The sequence below is a fragment of the Haemaphysalis longicornis genome, unplaced genomic scaffold, assembly GCF_048455015.1.
Source record: "Haemaphysalis longicornis isolate Haplotype H1 unplaced genomic scaffold, Haemaphysalis longicornis Haplotype H1 scaffold_12, whole genome shotgun sequence".
NCBI lineage: Eukaryota > Metazoa > Arthropoda > Arachnida > Ixodida > Ixodidae > Haemaphysalis > Haemaphysalis longicornis.
Window position 1 is genome coordinate 62,634,928 of NW_027526225.1, and position 14,339 is coordinate 62,649,266.

Genomic DNA, 14,339 nt, shown 5'->3' on the forward strand with positions numbered 1-14,339 from the left:
TGTATGGTGGCACCGACGGCTGCACTGTGCCCGCGTGCCACATGTCGAAAATCTGCGGGTGCTCGGCCACGACGTGAAGCCTAGCCGCGGCACCCGAAGCTGCTGCCGCACGCCGCCGCCTACCCTTGCGCCGACTTCCTTGGCCGTGGGCTGGCGCGGAACATGTGCTCGACGCCGGCTGCTGCTTCCGTCCGTCCGCCGTCGTCCCCCCTCGGCACGCCCGAGCAATGTGCCCAGTTCTTCCGCACGCGAAGCACTCCGCTTGCGCGAACTGGCACTGGGAGGGGGGGTGGTCACCACCGCAGCGACTGCACCTGCCATGCCGTGCCGCCATCTTGTTCACCGCCGCCTCCGCCGACGGTGCGCCGGCCGCACGTGCTAGCTCGCCCGCGTCCTTGGCCGCAGCCTCCATCGCCAGCGCTGCCTTCACGGCGTCGTCCAGCGAGGGGTCGGGAAGCTCCAGGAGTCGCGTCTGCATGGCGGGGTCGTTGATGCCGCAGACGAAACGGTCCCGGAGCAGCGAGTCGAGCTGCTCCCCGAAGGCGCAGCCGCTCGCCAACCCTCGCAGCGCTGCGACGAACTGCCCGAGCGTCTCTCCGTCTCGGCGGCTCCGGTTATTGAAGCGAAAACGCTCCATTAGCGTCGACGGAGCCGGGCTGTAGTGCGAGCGTAGCGTAGCGAGCAGCTCACCCAGCGGCTTGTCGTGCGGCGTGGCCGGCTTGAGCAGGTCGAGCAGGAGAGCGAAGACGCGGGTCCCGCAGCTGGCCAGGAAGATGTCGCGCTGTTTTGCCTCGGGTGTGTCGTTCGCCCGGAAAAACACGCCGACTTGCTCCTCGTAGACCGGCCAGGCGGACCCTTCACCCTCGAACGGCTCGAGCCTTCCGTACAGCGGCATGGCGTAATGGCGGCTGGCTTGAGGGGGCGGTGTCTCGGCGTTCTCGGTGGCGGCGTTCACGGTGGCTTCGGCCGCTCCGCGGGCTTCTTCCCTCGTCGCCATTGTCAGTGGCGACGAGTGGCGTCAGTGGCGACTTAGTGGCGACGAATCCCATCCTCGTCGCCAGTGTCACGATCTAGACCCGCGTTCGTGAACCTGGGAGGGTGGGGGTACCCTCCAGCCGAGAGACGACATGCAGCGTGCTGGTGGTGACGGTGACTGACCACCAAGCAGCCGTGCTCGGCGGTGTTTATTGCCCGGCCACACACAACGTTGCCCACCGAGCCTGGTGGGGCCACTGAACTTAGCGGCCAACCAATATCAGGGATGGGGGGCGCCACACACTTGTCACATTCGGGCTGCGCAGTAAAGAGCCATTGTAAGTCTAATAGAATGGTGGTGGTGGTGATGATGATGATGACAGTGCATAGCGTACGTGTCGCGGGCTAGATTGAACTTTCTTGGCGCATAGCAACTTTTCTGCCGAAAACACGGGGAACGCTTGCATCTCTGTAAGCATGTGGAAGCAAAAGATCAATTGGACTTTTTCTTGGTCTGCTGCTGAACCTTCTGTAGCACTTTGAGGCCGCGCCCGTCCATACACCTCCCCCTTGGACAACGCCTTCCGAAGCTCATTTCTGTCACTCGCCATCGCCCATATAGTTAAGACTAGAGTCACTAAATAAGGTAGTGACACTATATAGTGACACTAGTTAAGACTACTCCATCGCCAGCAGCCCCCTGTTGTTCGTCTGTTGAACTTTGCGGCCGCGCACGTCACCATTTTTTTTATGTCGGTTTCAACACTTCCTGATGCTATGTATCATGTTTAGGCAGTTTTTTTTTGTTTATATTTCCCTAATATTTTATTTCATTCCTTAAATGTGTTTCTTTAATTACTTTATAATTTCTCTCTGTGAGCGCCTCTTTCCTGGCCAATCGCCCTGAGTGGGTATGAGCCAGATCTTCTGGCAACACCACCACAACCACTTGACCATAGAGTCTATAGTGGGAAACTCTATGCACTCGACCAACCCGCCCTCCCAAGCTCGTCGTTACATTTCACCTCTTGAGGAGGTCGTATTGGATGTGTTTTTGTGGTTTGAGAAAGGAAAAGGAAAGGAAGAGCGCGGGTGATATTATCATTGATATTACTGAGCTGAGAAGGGAGCTTACCTGCATATACAACACAGTGCGGCGAAGGGGGAGCAGAGGGGGAGTCAAGGTTAAAGGAGTGTTAGAGAGAGGAAGAAAAAAGGAAAAAAATTTCGAAAAAAACTTGCACCAAGTCGCGCAAGGCTTGAACCACAGCGGAGCTAGAGGATTTATTTCTATGTAAGCACAAATTAGGACACACCACCACGCCATTGCATTAGGTTTGAAATATGTTTATTTACATATTCGTCACTTTTCACTGTGGTAGTCATCGTCATATCCATCTATATCGTCGTCTTCCTAATGCATCAATGACGGGCCCATACCATTTTGTTCGCAGACTCACACTTCTCCCAAAATTGAATGCGTCAGCCCTGCGCTAGAACTGGCTGCAACCGGCTTCGCGAACTGTGCGTCTACAGCGCCAGCTGTATTGTGCTGCCCTCTTGATGCGCGCACGCACGTGAACTGTTTTCTTGGTATTTTTGTAAGTGACACGCGCAAACCTGAACGACACCAGGCGCTCCTCGTAAACAGCATGCTCACGTGCTCGGTAAACGGCCGAAGTAACTATGGCTTTCGGTTTTGTGGTGGCGCCGCACACATTAACACCAGAAACACCACCTCCGCTGTTAAAAATTGGCACATCTTGGACTTGCGGTGCAAGCCTTGGGAAACAGCAGAGCTGGCGGCCCCTCTCCCTTAGTCAGAGACCCGGCGGTTGCACCTAACACGGATTCCCGAACCTGGCGCTGAAAGTTCTCCATGCCTGACAGACCAGGATCGTTTTGTCCGCAGCCTTTCACATCTCTCCTAAAGTGGACCGCAAAAGCACGCGCTAGAACCCGCGGCCAAGTGGAGACAGCTCTCTAAGTCAGAGCGGGCTGAAGCTGCGTGCTTGGGGCCGCGGCGATCCCATCCTCGTAGCCAGTGCGGTGTTCGCAAGTCGGAGTCCGAGGCAAAACTGTTTATTGGAGCCAAGTGTACAGTACAGTCAAACGCTTGTATAACGAAGCGTGCGGGACCGTGGTAATTGTTCGTTATACACGTCACTTCGCTGTATGCGTCGCGCACTAAATTGACACCCTATGAAGCAGATAAGCATATATAAGAAGCAGAAATTTATTCAATCTTACAAGAAGGTGAAGGTTACAAAGCAGAATTATACAGACGAGGGTCCCATAGTCGCGACTGCACCAGGACCCTCGATGAACTATTACATAGAAGAATAAAACACAGTGAAAGCCGCTAGAATCATATTATACAGTGGCATATTATAGAGCTATATGCATTGCACAGTAGTAATATAAATCATAAAAAAAATATTGACAATATAGCAATACAAAATAAGTAGTATATTTAGGGCGGACTCGAAGGGGGAGAAAAAAGACAAATAGAATAACAGGAAACGCAATATTACACATGTAAAACTATAGTAATATTCAAAAGAACACTAAGGAATTTTCACGAGATAGAAAACACTAAACCGCGCATCTAGGTGATATTTCTAAACACCCTATGCAAAAAGAAACAAAAGCAGGCATAATTACATTCACTCAGTATGAGAAAACACGATGAACCAAAAAGGAAAAGAAGGAATAAAAGTGAAATGTAACATAATATATTAAAAACCCAGTGCAGCACTACAAACATACATTTAGCGAGAAAAAACAATACGCAAAAGTGCAACGACTAATACTCAAAAATACACAAAAAGTTTCACTGTGACTGTTATGTACCAATCAGCACTCTAGAAGAATCTTAAGAAGCCTTTTATATGATGATAAAGATGATAGAGCTTCAAGTTCATCGGGCAGGCTGTTGTAGTTCGCAATACCTTAAAAATGCGAATGCATTTTACCGTAGTTAGTGGAATAAAGTAAGCAAATAATAAGAATTAGCAGCGAACCTATACGTTTATTTAAATCAGACTTATTAAACTCCAATAGGCGAAAAAAAGTCAACAATTTTCTTCTGCACAGTAGTATGACGTACTGAATGCGCAACTACCACCGACCTGATGCTATCGAGGTTCACGGCATGCTGCGGCGCGAGGTCAGGGAGTGACGAGATTATGTATCTGTAGCGCGTCATATGCCGCTATGGCTTCGCGGGTAGTCATAACGCTTGGCTCCTCTGCAAGTTCTTCATCGCTACTCGCCTGGTCATTTGTGGCGTCCCTTTTCTCTATGATGGCCTCCACGATGTGGTCAGTTGTAAGGTCAGGGCAAATTAGGACCTGGTCGTCCACCGAGACGTAATCGTCGGCCGTCACAACCAATGCAGCGTCGCAACCCGCAGTGTGCGTGTTTATGGACTCCTGCAGCTCCGTGGCCGAAATGGGTGACTCACGATCGTCGGCACACCTATCGGTTGTGTTGTCAGCTTCAGTGAAGCCATCACTGCGCCAGCAATTCCGCACAACGTCGGCGGGCACCTTCCACCATGCGCCGTTAACCATTTCAATGGCCTGGCGGACATTGATCCTAGTTGACCCTTCAATGTTGTGTTGAAGGTTGAGCAGAAATCGCCGCAGCATCATTGTGCGGTAGCGGGCTTTAAGGGGCCGTATGATCCCTTCGTCCAATGGCTCATTTTGAAGGTAATAGCGCACAGAAACGGGGACTAATAGCGCACAAACGGCAGGTCCCTGTTTCTGTGCGCTATTACCTTTAAAATGAATCAGTTCCAACCAGGCCGGCTCGCAGTGATGGTCCAATGGCTGCAGCACCGACGTGCAATTCGGCGGCAGAAAATCCCTTCCACGTGATTTAGCACCACCGGGATCTTGTTGTGTGCGGTGCAGTTGTCGATTAGAAGAGCAATCTTGCGATTCTGAAGGCGCATTGTTTTCTCCAGTTGCAAAAGCCAGGTTTGGAAAAAGTCCGCCGTCATCCAGGCCTTTTTGTTCGCACATAATCTGCTTCTGGAAGGCTACGCACGCCCTTAAAGCATCGTGGCTTTGCCGACCTCCTAATCACTAGCGGCTTCATGCTTTTCAGTCCCTGCTGCATTGCAGCAGAGCAGCACAGTCAGACGTTGCTTGGACTTGTTTCCCTCGTTGCATTGATCTGTTTTCTCTCACAGGGTCTTCTGAGGTAGCCACTCATAAAAAAGAGCAGTTTCGTCGGCATTAAATGTGTCTTCCGCCTGTACTCGTGCAGCACTCTCAGCAGTTCGGACTTAATTGTCGGCGTGCGGTGCGTCGGCCTCTTCGCCAGCCACAGTCTTGAAACCAATGCCATGTCGTTGTTTAAAGCTTCTCAGCCAGCCGCTCGTCGCTTTGAAGTCCGCTTCATCCACGCCGAGGGCGAAGACAAACTGTTTGGCCTTCTGACACCGCAACGGCCCGCTGACAGGAATCTTCCTTGCACATGCATCGGCAAACCACTTGTAGACGGCGGCGTCAACATCCTGAAATGTGGCTCCACGGATCCGCTTCCTTGACGGGTCCGTTTTATGTTATGCCACTTGCTCCTGTATCTTTTCTTTGTCCTTAAGGGACGTCGACAAGGTCGATGCGCTGATACCGCACTCCTCGGCTACGTCCTTTTTTTCCCGGCCGCTCTGCACGGCACTGATGACCTCCATCTTCTCATCGAGGCTGAAATGTCGTCGATTTTTAGTCCCTGCACCTTCACCTGCACTTGTCGCAATTCTAAGACGTTGCAACACGAACACGGCGCAATCGAACAACCACGCTGCAGACCAGATCAGGAACAAACTCGCTTCCCTCCGCAGTCAGGCAGTGCGCGCATGCGCACATTTAGCTGACTCTTCTTACGCCGTTTTTCTGCTGCCGCCTCCCCAAGACTAGCCCGAAAACTCTCCTCCAAATCGTTATTGCCCTTTGTCCCTTCCTTCTCGCAACCACCCTGTCATTCTAAAAAAAAAATCTCAAATACACGTTTCATGCCAAATTTGCCCACCGATCACCCTTTTCCTTCTTTCTTCTCGCGAAAAAGTGCAAGTGCTCTGGGAACAGCAGAACAGCGAGTCAGGACTTGGGAACACGCCGACGTACCATGCCTTTTTTGTGCCATTTCTCATTTTATTTATTACACTGTAGACCCTGCTGCGACGACGAAACTCGGCCCAGACTGCTTTTCCGCCGGCAGGAAAACAGTGAAGGGAGCGGAAGAAAAGGAAGGCCACCCAACCTGGAAGTTAAGAGGCGACATATAAATTGTTTGTCGATGTCTTCCGCTCTCCTATTTTTTCTATTCGGCGTCTGTCGACACAAGAAAGGCCGAAGGTACAGCTGGTTCAGCTCCAGGCCAAAGCCTTAAAAAGAGCGAGTAACCGCAGTCGGGCCACGCCGCCATTCTGTGCAAGCGTTTGCGCCCCCGCAGTGATTGTGTTCGTCGCCCCAATCGCCAAAGGCGCAATTAGGCGAACCGTCCCCTCTCTGGCTCCGTAAAAGTAAACATGTGGGCTTCCCGGGGAGGAGTTTTGTGGGAGGAAACACTAGCCCTCGCTTACGCGCGCTGCCTGGAAAATATGTTGGAAGGAGGGGGAAAGCAGGGGGGTCGCAATCCCTCCTCCCGCTGGCTAGATCCCTGAGCAGCAGTGCAGCGGCATTATCGCCCTTTTTTATTTTTGTAGTTCTTTAAAAGGTAGCCCGAGGTGGCCTTGGTCTGGCGGTTTGCAGTAGCGAGTGCCATCGACGTCAGCAGCGGGCCGCGGCGACGCAGCCCTCGGATTCGGTTCTCTGCTGCGCGTTACCACGTGTGCGGCTAGCCGTATTCGTTATCAAACAACAATTCAGCGATTGGGAACGCATGATTTTCTTCGTTAAACAGGCAAATTCGCTGTAGTGGTATTCGCTGTAGTGGCGTTCACAATACATAGGAAACACCGGAATCTGGCCAGGCCATATGGCATGCTTCGTTGTACAGGCCATTTCGTAGTAGAAGCGTTCGTTGTAGCGGCGTTTGACTGTATACGTATACGTTGTGAGCGAGTGGGTCTCGAGAGAAGAGAGAGAAGCGAGAACATAAACAGGGCAAAGACCCTGTAACACGACACGTGGCGTCGAGGCGCCCGTGGAGTTCACGCAAACGGAGTGGCAGTATGTACAGGGGTGAGACAGCCTAAACAGATTTGGGAGCAGTTTTCGGAGCAGCAAAATTTCTATTTTGGAGCAGAAGAATCTTGATTTGGAGCAGTTAGGGACATTTAATACATCGTCATGTGAGCTTAAAAAATCATTATTTCAGAAATTTGCAGGGTCAAGTGGACATTTAAATCAGTTTTGAATACACAGAACACTGAAACAGCCGTACCTGAAAGAGTTTTTAAGAGTATCACAAAGTACTAACTGCACTACCTTTTTCCTAACTGGTGATATTGTATTGCAGCTGCACGCAACACTGACAACAAAACTGCCATTAACATTAGAGAATTTTAGCAGTCCGTCTGTTCTGTTTTTTATTTTGTTACTGGGTTTACCGGGACCGGTCAGCGCCTGCGCGCGCAGAAGGGCGAGGAGGCGCGGACAGGGCGAAGGCAGGCCCGCGGAACTAATACCCCTACTGCTACGAATGCCCAAGTGCCCAGACGAGTCCCGGTCAGCACGGTAACTACGTACACGACGGAACAGACGGACTGCTAAAACTCTTACCAAATTTAAGGGCTCCGCAATTGTGGCATTTTTTTGCCGTTTTAATGCTAAAATTATTATTTTTGTAATCCCAGGCTGCGTTGTACGAACGACTGTAGTCACGGCTACAGTAACGGTCGCATAGCCCAACCAGCATAACCCGTTTCAGCCCCCGGGGCGCAGGTTCACCCTATGGTCATATGACTAGCGTTACTGTCTATAGCCACCTAGATTCTGGCATTCAATTTCACTTTGCATACATCAAGTGTTATAGTCGCATTCTATGGCAACCGTGTAGTCGCGGCGTGAACAGGTCGCGGCGCCGCAGCACAGCCCGCAACTTTCGTGTCGACCGTTCCATCCCCGAGGCTCGCGATAGCGCTTCGAAGCACAGCAACACCTCTGCATTTTATAACACCACAACGAGCCAAAAAATTCACTTCACGCGTTTCGCACTCAAGGACAAACCACGCCGAAGTCCTAGGCCCGGGCCCACATTTCAATTAACTTTTTTTTCGCGCCGCGCAACTTCCCGTAATCTGGCACCAATCTCAAACCACATCCCCGCGTTAACGTCACTGTTCAGAGCCACAACAGATAGAATGAATAGACTGGAACCCAGCTGATAGCGCAAAATAAACCAGGGAAAATATCGGCGATGCGCACTGAGCTAGCAGCCAGATCAGGCGGCGGCCATGTTTGTTGCCACAGCGATGCCTAATCCAGAAGGCCGTTTCAGCGAACCCGGTCGGAAAGCGAATCGAGTTTTAGAAGCTATCGCTTGCTTCGTTTCAGTCTTTCTATTTGTGCCATTTCTGTGTTTGCGATTGACAGACGATAAAAGCGGTGACCAGGAAGCGGGAGGCTTTCGTCCCCGCCGAAACTGACATGAGCATCAAAATCCGAGCCGTTGAGGCTCTTCTGGAGCAGTTTGGCGCAACTTTCGCCGTTTTCGTGCTTTTGGAGCAGCTTGGCGCAGGCAAATGGAATCGTATAAAAAAAGCGCAATATGCGCAGCTGTCTCACCCCTGTATGCAGGTAGATAACACACCTTAAAAGATTTCTTTCGACAAAACCCCTGGCTTGATTTCGTTTGAACTTCACACGAGGACACATTTTGTGGTCAGTGAAAATACAGGCAACTGTATTGCCCTAGTTTTTATTCTTCACTAAAAACTGTTTTTGTATATGGATGCAGAAAAAGCCTTTTTTTTCCATAGTCTGATAGTCAGCCCTCGAGCTATAGTGTGGGCAGCCTCGTTACCCTAAAGGCCAGCATGCAATGAATTCCATACGAGTTCTACTGGGTGGATGCTGTTGCATTTTGGTTGCCTGTGGCGATAACAGGCCTGCGGCAAAATTTTAAATGGTTGTCTCAGAATTGGATATTATGGTTAAAGGGGTTGGCCTTTGGCTAGGAATCGACAGCTTTGGGGGCCGATGTGATGGCTTCACAAATTTCACAGAAGTACGAATAGGAAACTTAAAGGGCGCACAATAGTGTGTGATGTGCGACACCTGAACGTGACGGCACGCAAGTAGAACAGGTTCACACCAACAGCGCAGGTTACAGGCTCTAGGGAAGCTGCGCCACATGCCAGTCTGAAATGATGAAGAAGATGAAGATGAAGAAATGAAACACAATGTAGCAAAAAAGAGGCCTGTCGAAGTAATGCATGCCGAAAGAAAAAGATTGAAAGCGAAGAAAGATGCAAATACTGCGTAGCAGTAACGTAGTACTCTTTACTACTAAAAGCAGTACTAACAAAGCAATACTTTTTGTTTACGTATTGCCAGGCTTCTGCCTTTTGATGCCCAAAACTTTTATTATTTTGCTTAAGTGCGTGAGAAGTTCTTTATGATCTAAAAGGCCTTCCGAAATCACAAATATGACGTCCGAAAAAAATTATTAGGATGGGGCACTGGCTGCCCATGTATCACTTGAACAAGAGACCTACCTTTCTCCCCATGATTTATGGTTCAAGTGAAGACAATAACGTAAAGTTTGTATTGCTATAAATTGTAACAGCAACGAAATTGCGCAATTTCGGTTCCTTTCCTTTCCTCTCTTGCACGAAATCACTTCTCTCTTTGTCACTAGCCCATTGAGCCACCTGGGCTCGATGCGAGTTGACATGCGTAAACAATATCTTTTTTTTTAATTTTTGAAGGTCCAGGATCCTTTGTCGATAGAAGGTGCTAATGTCGAAAAAATTACAAAGTGTGAGATAAAAAAAATACTAAATTGTTGCTCCTGAGCAACACTGGGCATAAAAGGGTCACGTGCACCTTGAGGAATGTTTTTTTTTGTTTTTTATGGGGGTAACTTTCCTCTTAAATGGTGACCTCAACCTCAAGTGCTTCAGCATTAGTGCAATGAATGAGCCTATATTCTGACAAGCTGAGATTAACTGATTCCTTTTCAAAAGAAAAACACAAGCAGCAGTTCCAGGAGTGTTCCTGTTAGCTTTAGAAACGAAACAGGAAACAGTGTATAGGGCAGTGCGAGGCAAGAAAAATTAACCTTACTTTTAAAGTCTTGTCAGATGCTTTCATGCTGCGACAGAAAGATCCTCACTTAGCACTTGCTCGTGGGATCTTTTTCCCAGTACTGACAACGCATGAATTTCACTTCTAGAACGCACTTGCGCTGTGGATGTCCGTACAAGCACGTGAAAAAATCTTAAATACGGGCTCCAAAATGGGCCTTTCATGCTACGGTTTTTAACTGAAATGCCATAACGCATTCACTAGCCCTACTTTAGGTCAGCTAGAGCCACGTGCCAAGTGACATTAAGGAACAGTGCTGGACTTGCTTTCCGAAGGCCCTAGGTTTTATTACCACCCAGTCTCGAATTATCTAAATATTTTTACTTTCTCTGTGGTGTCGGTCATTTTAGGAGCTCTTCGCTGCTACACACACTAGATAGCAGCTAAATTCCTGCTTAATGGGCCATTTTTTGATCCCACATTAAAACTATTTCCAACAGACAAGGCCCCCAAATGGGGAATTCGGGGAAAGTTTTGGCGAGCCTGAGGCTGAGTGTGCTCGAGGCAGCTAGGGCATGGCTAAATGAATTTTCCCAGCCACAGTAGTGTACAAAGCCTGTACAAAGCCAAGCCAAGTACAAAGCTAAATATGCATTTCTTCATACCATTTAACGCTGAGTAACGCTGAGCAAAGCCATTCCACTCAACGTGACAGCTGCTGGAAGTGCAGAGCAGTGATTCACCACAATGGGCTGCAGCGCCATTATCCGCTCATCCTACCACCCAATGCAATTCAAATTTCCCGCCTTCGCAGCGCTCGAGCGCCCCCGGCCTGAAACTGCGCCAGTGGGAGTGCTGTTCTTTCTGTGCTCTCTTTTCCTACTGTACGTGCCGGCGTTGCACTGCCATTTTTCGCTTACTATTGCAAAAACCATCCCAACAAACGTTCCTACCTAAATGAACGCGGGCGTTGCCTGTTAATTATGTATATTTTGCCTCAAATGTACAATACGTGGCAAATGAAACGCGAACACGAAAATATGAATCAAAACATGCAAATAGCGAGATTTCTTTCCATACAAGCCAAAATGATGCATGGCTTGGTTACAAAAGCAAAGTCTGGAAATGCGGCTTCCCGCATATACCAATAGCGCGCCATTATTAGACCTCAACGAACAGTACAGTTGAACCCCTTTATAAGAGACACGTACCGGGGAGCAGTTTCTGTCTCTTATACGAGATGTCTCTTGTAAGCAGGGAACCATGTTTTCACTCACTAATCAGACCCTAGTTCAATGTGGGCACCGTATGACTAATATAAGCTCAAAAGAATGCTACAGCATGTTGCAAAAGGCTCATTCTAATTTATTTTTGGCCCCCAGACTTTATGAAACAGTTCTGAATCTGTTTGCTTCATGACTGTATTTACACTGTTTTTTACAACCGATTCTGCAAGCTTTTTTTTCCTTTCACTGTTTGCGGAAGATGAATTGTAGATGTCGAGTTCACAAGCCTGATGAATAGCCAGAGTGCACAGCTTCTTCCGGTGTGGGCTCAGGCTATTCATTACGCTAGCAGGACTCAACATCTGCCATGTTTCTTGATTGGGAGCTACACGAGTGGGAGAGCCCGCACGTGCGGTCGCACTCCAATGGATGGCAGTAAGCTTCAACCATTTCTGTAAGTTTCATTTCCCTTGGTAGGGCTTCTCATCCTCATTTCATAGCTGCCTGAGCTACTGTGTGTTTGCTGAAGTTATAATGAATAGCATCTGCAGGCGTCTGTTGTCCACCTGTGTTTCCACAATAGAAGCAAATGCAATTAGTGACTGGTGGCACTGCATCTGAAGTTAAAATGTTTGTTAGAAGTGAGACTGTTGATTAAAGTTCAAGGATGACTTGTCCCTTATAACCAACTGTCTACATCCAATGTCTGTTATAAAAGAGGTCAATTTAATGGGGAAGATAGGACAGCCAACCATGTGGGTGAATAGTGTCTCTTATACCCATTTGTCTCTTACATCCATGTCTCTTATAACGAGGTTCAACTGTATTTTTAAATTTTGCGTGTTCGGATTCATATACCCGTGTTCGCGTTTCATTTGTCGCGTATTGTAGCTGCAGTTTTCTTTGCGCCAAACAACGGGGAGAGGTGTGACAAGCAGTAGCGGTTCACAAGTTTCGAACGCTTATGACTACAGTCGAACCCCGCTACAACGAACGCCGCTTCAACGAAATTTCCGCTTCAACGAAATATTTCCAATTCCCCGTCAGCTAGCCATAGAAGTCAATGCAACAAAGTCCTCGCCACAACGAACCATTTGTCTGGCTTGCTTTCGCTTCAACGAAATTTTAGATGATTTGGGCTGGGTTCGAACAATTATTTTACAATAAAATAAGCATAGCGCCAGCTATCTGTAACTTTTTATACATTCAGGACGCTTAGTTTCACCGAAACATGCGCGTTGCGACCACACCGCCATCCAAAACAAAACAAAAAATAACTCATAGGCGCACGCCATTGATTGATGGTGATAACGATGTGGCTGGCCGTCTTTACACGAGGCGCAGGCCCACTTCGCCAAGGCGGAGCCCCAGAGCTACAGCCAATCCGTATGTCCGTATCCAGTTGAAATTGCATGAATGTGCCCCGCTACTGGCGCGGTGCCGTCATGTATGCATTGTGAGCAGCTGTCCTTGCCGTTTTCCTTCTACCATTCTTCATAGCCAAGAGCAAAAATCATGTTTGCGTGTTTGGTCTTGAAGCCTAGTCATCCTATCTTAGTCTCGGGCGCGCTGTCATGTTAAATGCAAGCGCGCGCGTCTTGCCTGCCAAGGTCAGTAGCTGCCGTGCCCTGTCGGAGGATAAGATAATGGCACTGCTCCTGCCACATGCGAGAGGGGGGCTTCCGACGGCCTAGCAGTTATCTGCAAGTAATCAGCTCGGTGGGCACGCCTTGTTGTACAGCGATACGTTTTGCACCTGCATATCTTCACCCCCTCCGTAACGCGTTCTTTGGGTGGTGAAAAAACAGATAACCATTGGTATGTTTGTTATCCAAATAAACATGAGTTCTTGCGCGTCACTCCTTTTTCTAAACATTGTATTATGCTGCCAATGTTGCGGAAGCGTACGGGGCTATTTTTCTGGCCTTTCCGTGGTGTGTTGGGGCAGATTTCGCCTCAACGAATTTTCGCTTCAACGAAATTTTTCGCACGTCCCGTCAATTTCGTTGTAGCGGAATTCGACTGTATATAAACCGCTTGGCCTTCGAAGCCTCTGGGTTACGCCACAACGACGGAACGCCGTGTGTCTCTACTTGGGTCCAGCGAGCAAGCTACGACGACAAGGCGAGCCCCTAATGTTCTCTGCACTTAAAATATCACTGTGTGTGAATAATGCAGTCTTGACAGGCGATTTCTCTTTGTTGCATGCCATAATTTATTAAAAATGTACAAGTATAGTACAAAACCATCGCACAGCGATGAACGTGTAAGCTGACACAAATCCAGATTCTGGACTAGTCGAAGCCAATAAAAAAAAAAACTCGGAATGACGCGTGCAGGCCAGCCACATTTTTGGTTTTGGCAGCCTTGTGTCCAATGCACTGATGGCGTCGTAAAACGAAAGACTGTTGGTTGCAGCCATGCAGATGCTTTCTAGTGGAGCCGTGGCCCACTGTACAAGCCTGCAAATAAAAATGTGTTGTGTTTCAACAAACTTTTGTTGCCAATAGATAAACTGCTCATCACTGGCATCGAAACGAAATGCTAAAGCATTGTCCAAAGGGCATACAACCGGCCCTGTAGTCCTCTTAAACGTTCACCTGATCAGGATTACGTTGCCACATAAAAGCGTAACTAAAAATGTGGAAGACGTAACTTCGACGTCCATGCCACTTGCAGTCGAACAAAAGTGCAAAATGTTCTTTGAAATTTTGACAAGTCGCCATGACTTGCCAAGCGTACCAAGCCTCAAACGCGTCACTCTTCCACAGTCTTCAAGCCACCAGGGGACTTTGCCACTGTGATCACATTCTTCCAGGTTAAACTCCAGTTCTTTCACTTATTCTGCGCTAGGATACCTTCTACACAAGTTCGTTTTCTGATCCATAATGTCCCCGACGTTGTTGTCACTGGAAGCAAACGTATGCAGGAT

At 48.7% G+C, this 14,339-nt stretch overlaps 1 protein-coding gene across 1 annotated transcript in view; it reads right to left on the minus strand.

Moving 5' to 3' along the window:
* Nucleotides 1-13,598: 13,598 nt before the first annotated feature.
* The window catches only part of LOC144162739 (neuralized-like protein 4), an 88,191-nt gene continuing 87,450 nt past the window's right edge, over nucleotides 13,599-14,339 (minus strand). Inside the window, exon 18 of the mRNA XM_077693377.1 lies at nucleotides 13,599-13,869. The gene's annotated coding sequence lies outside the window, so the exon portion shown is untranslated. The remainder of the gene's footprint in view (nucleotides 13,870-14,339) is intronic.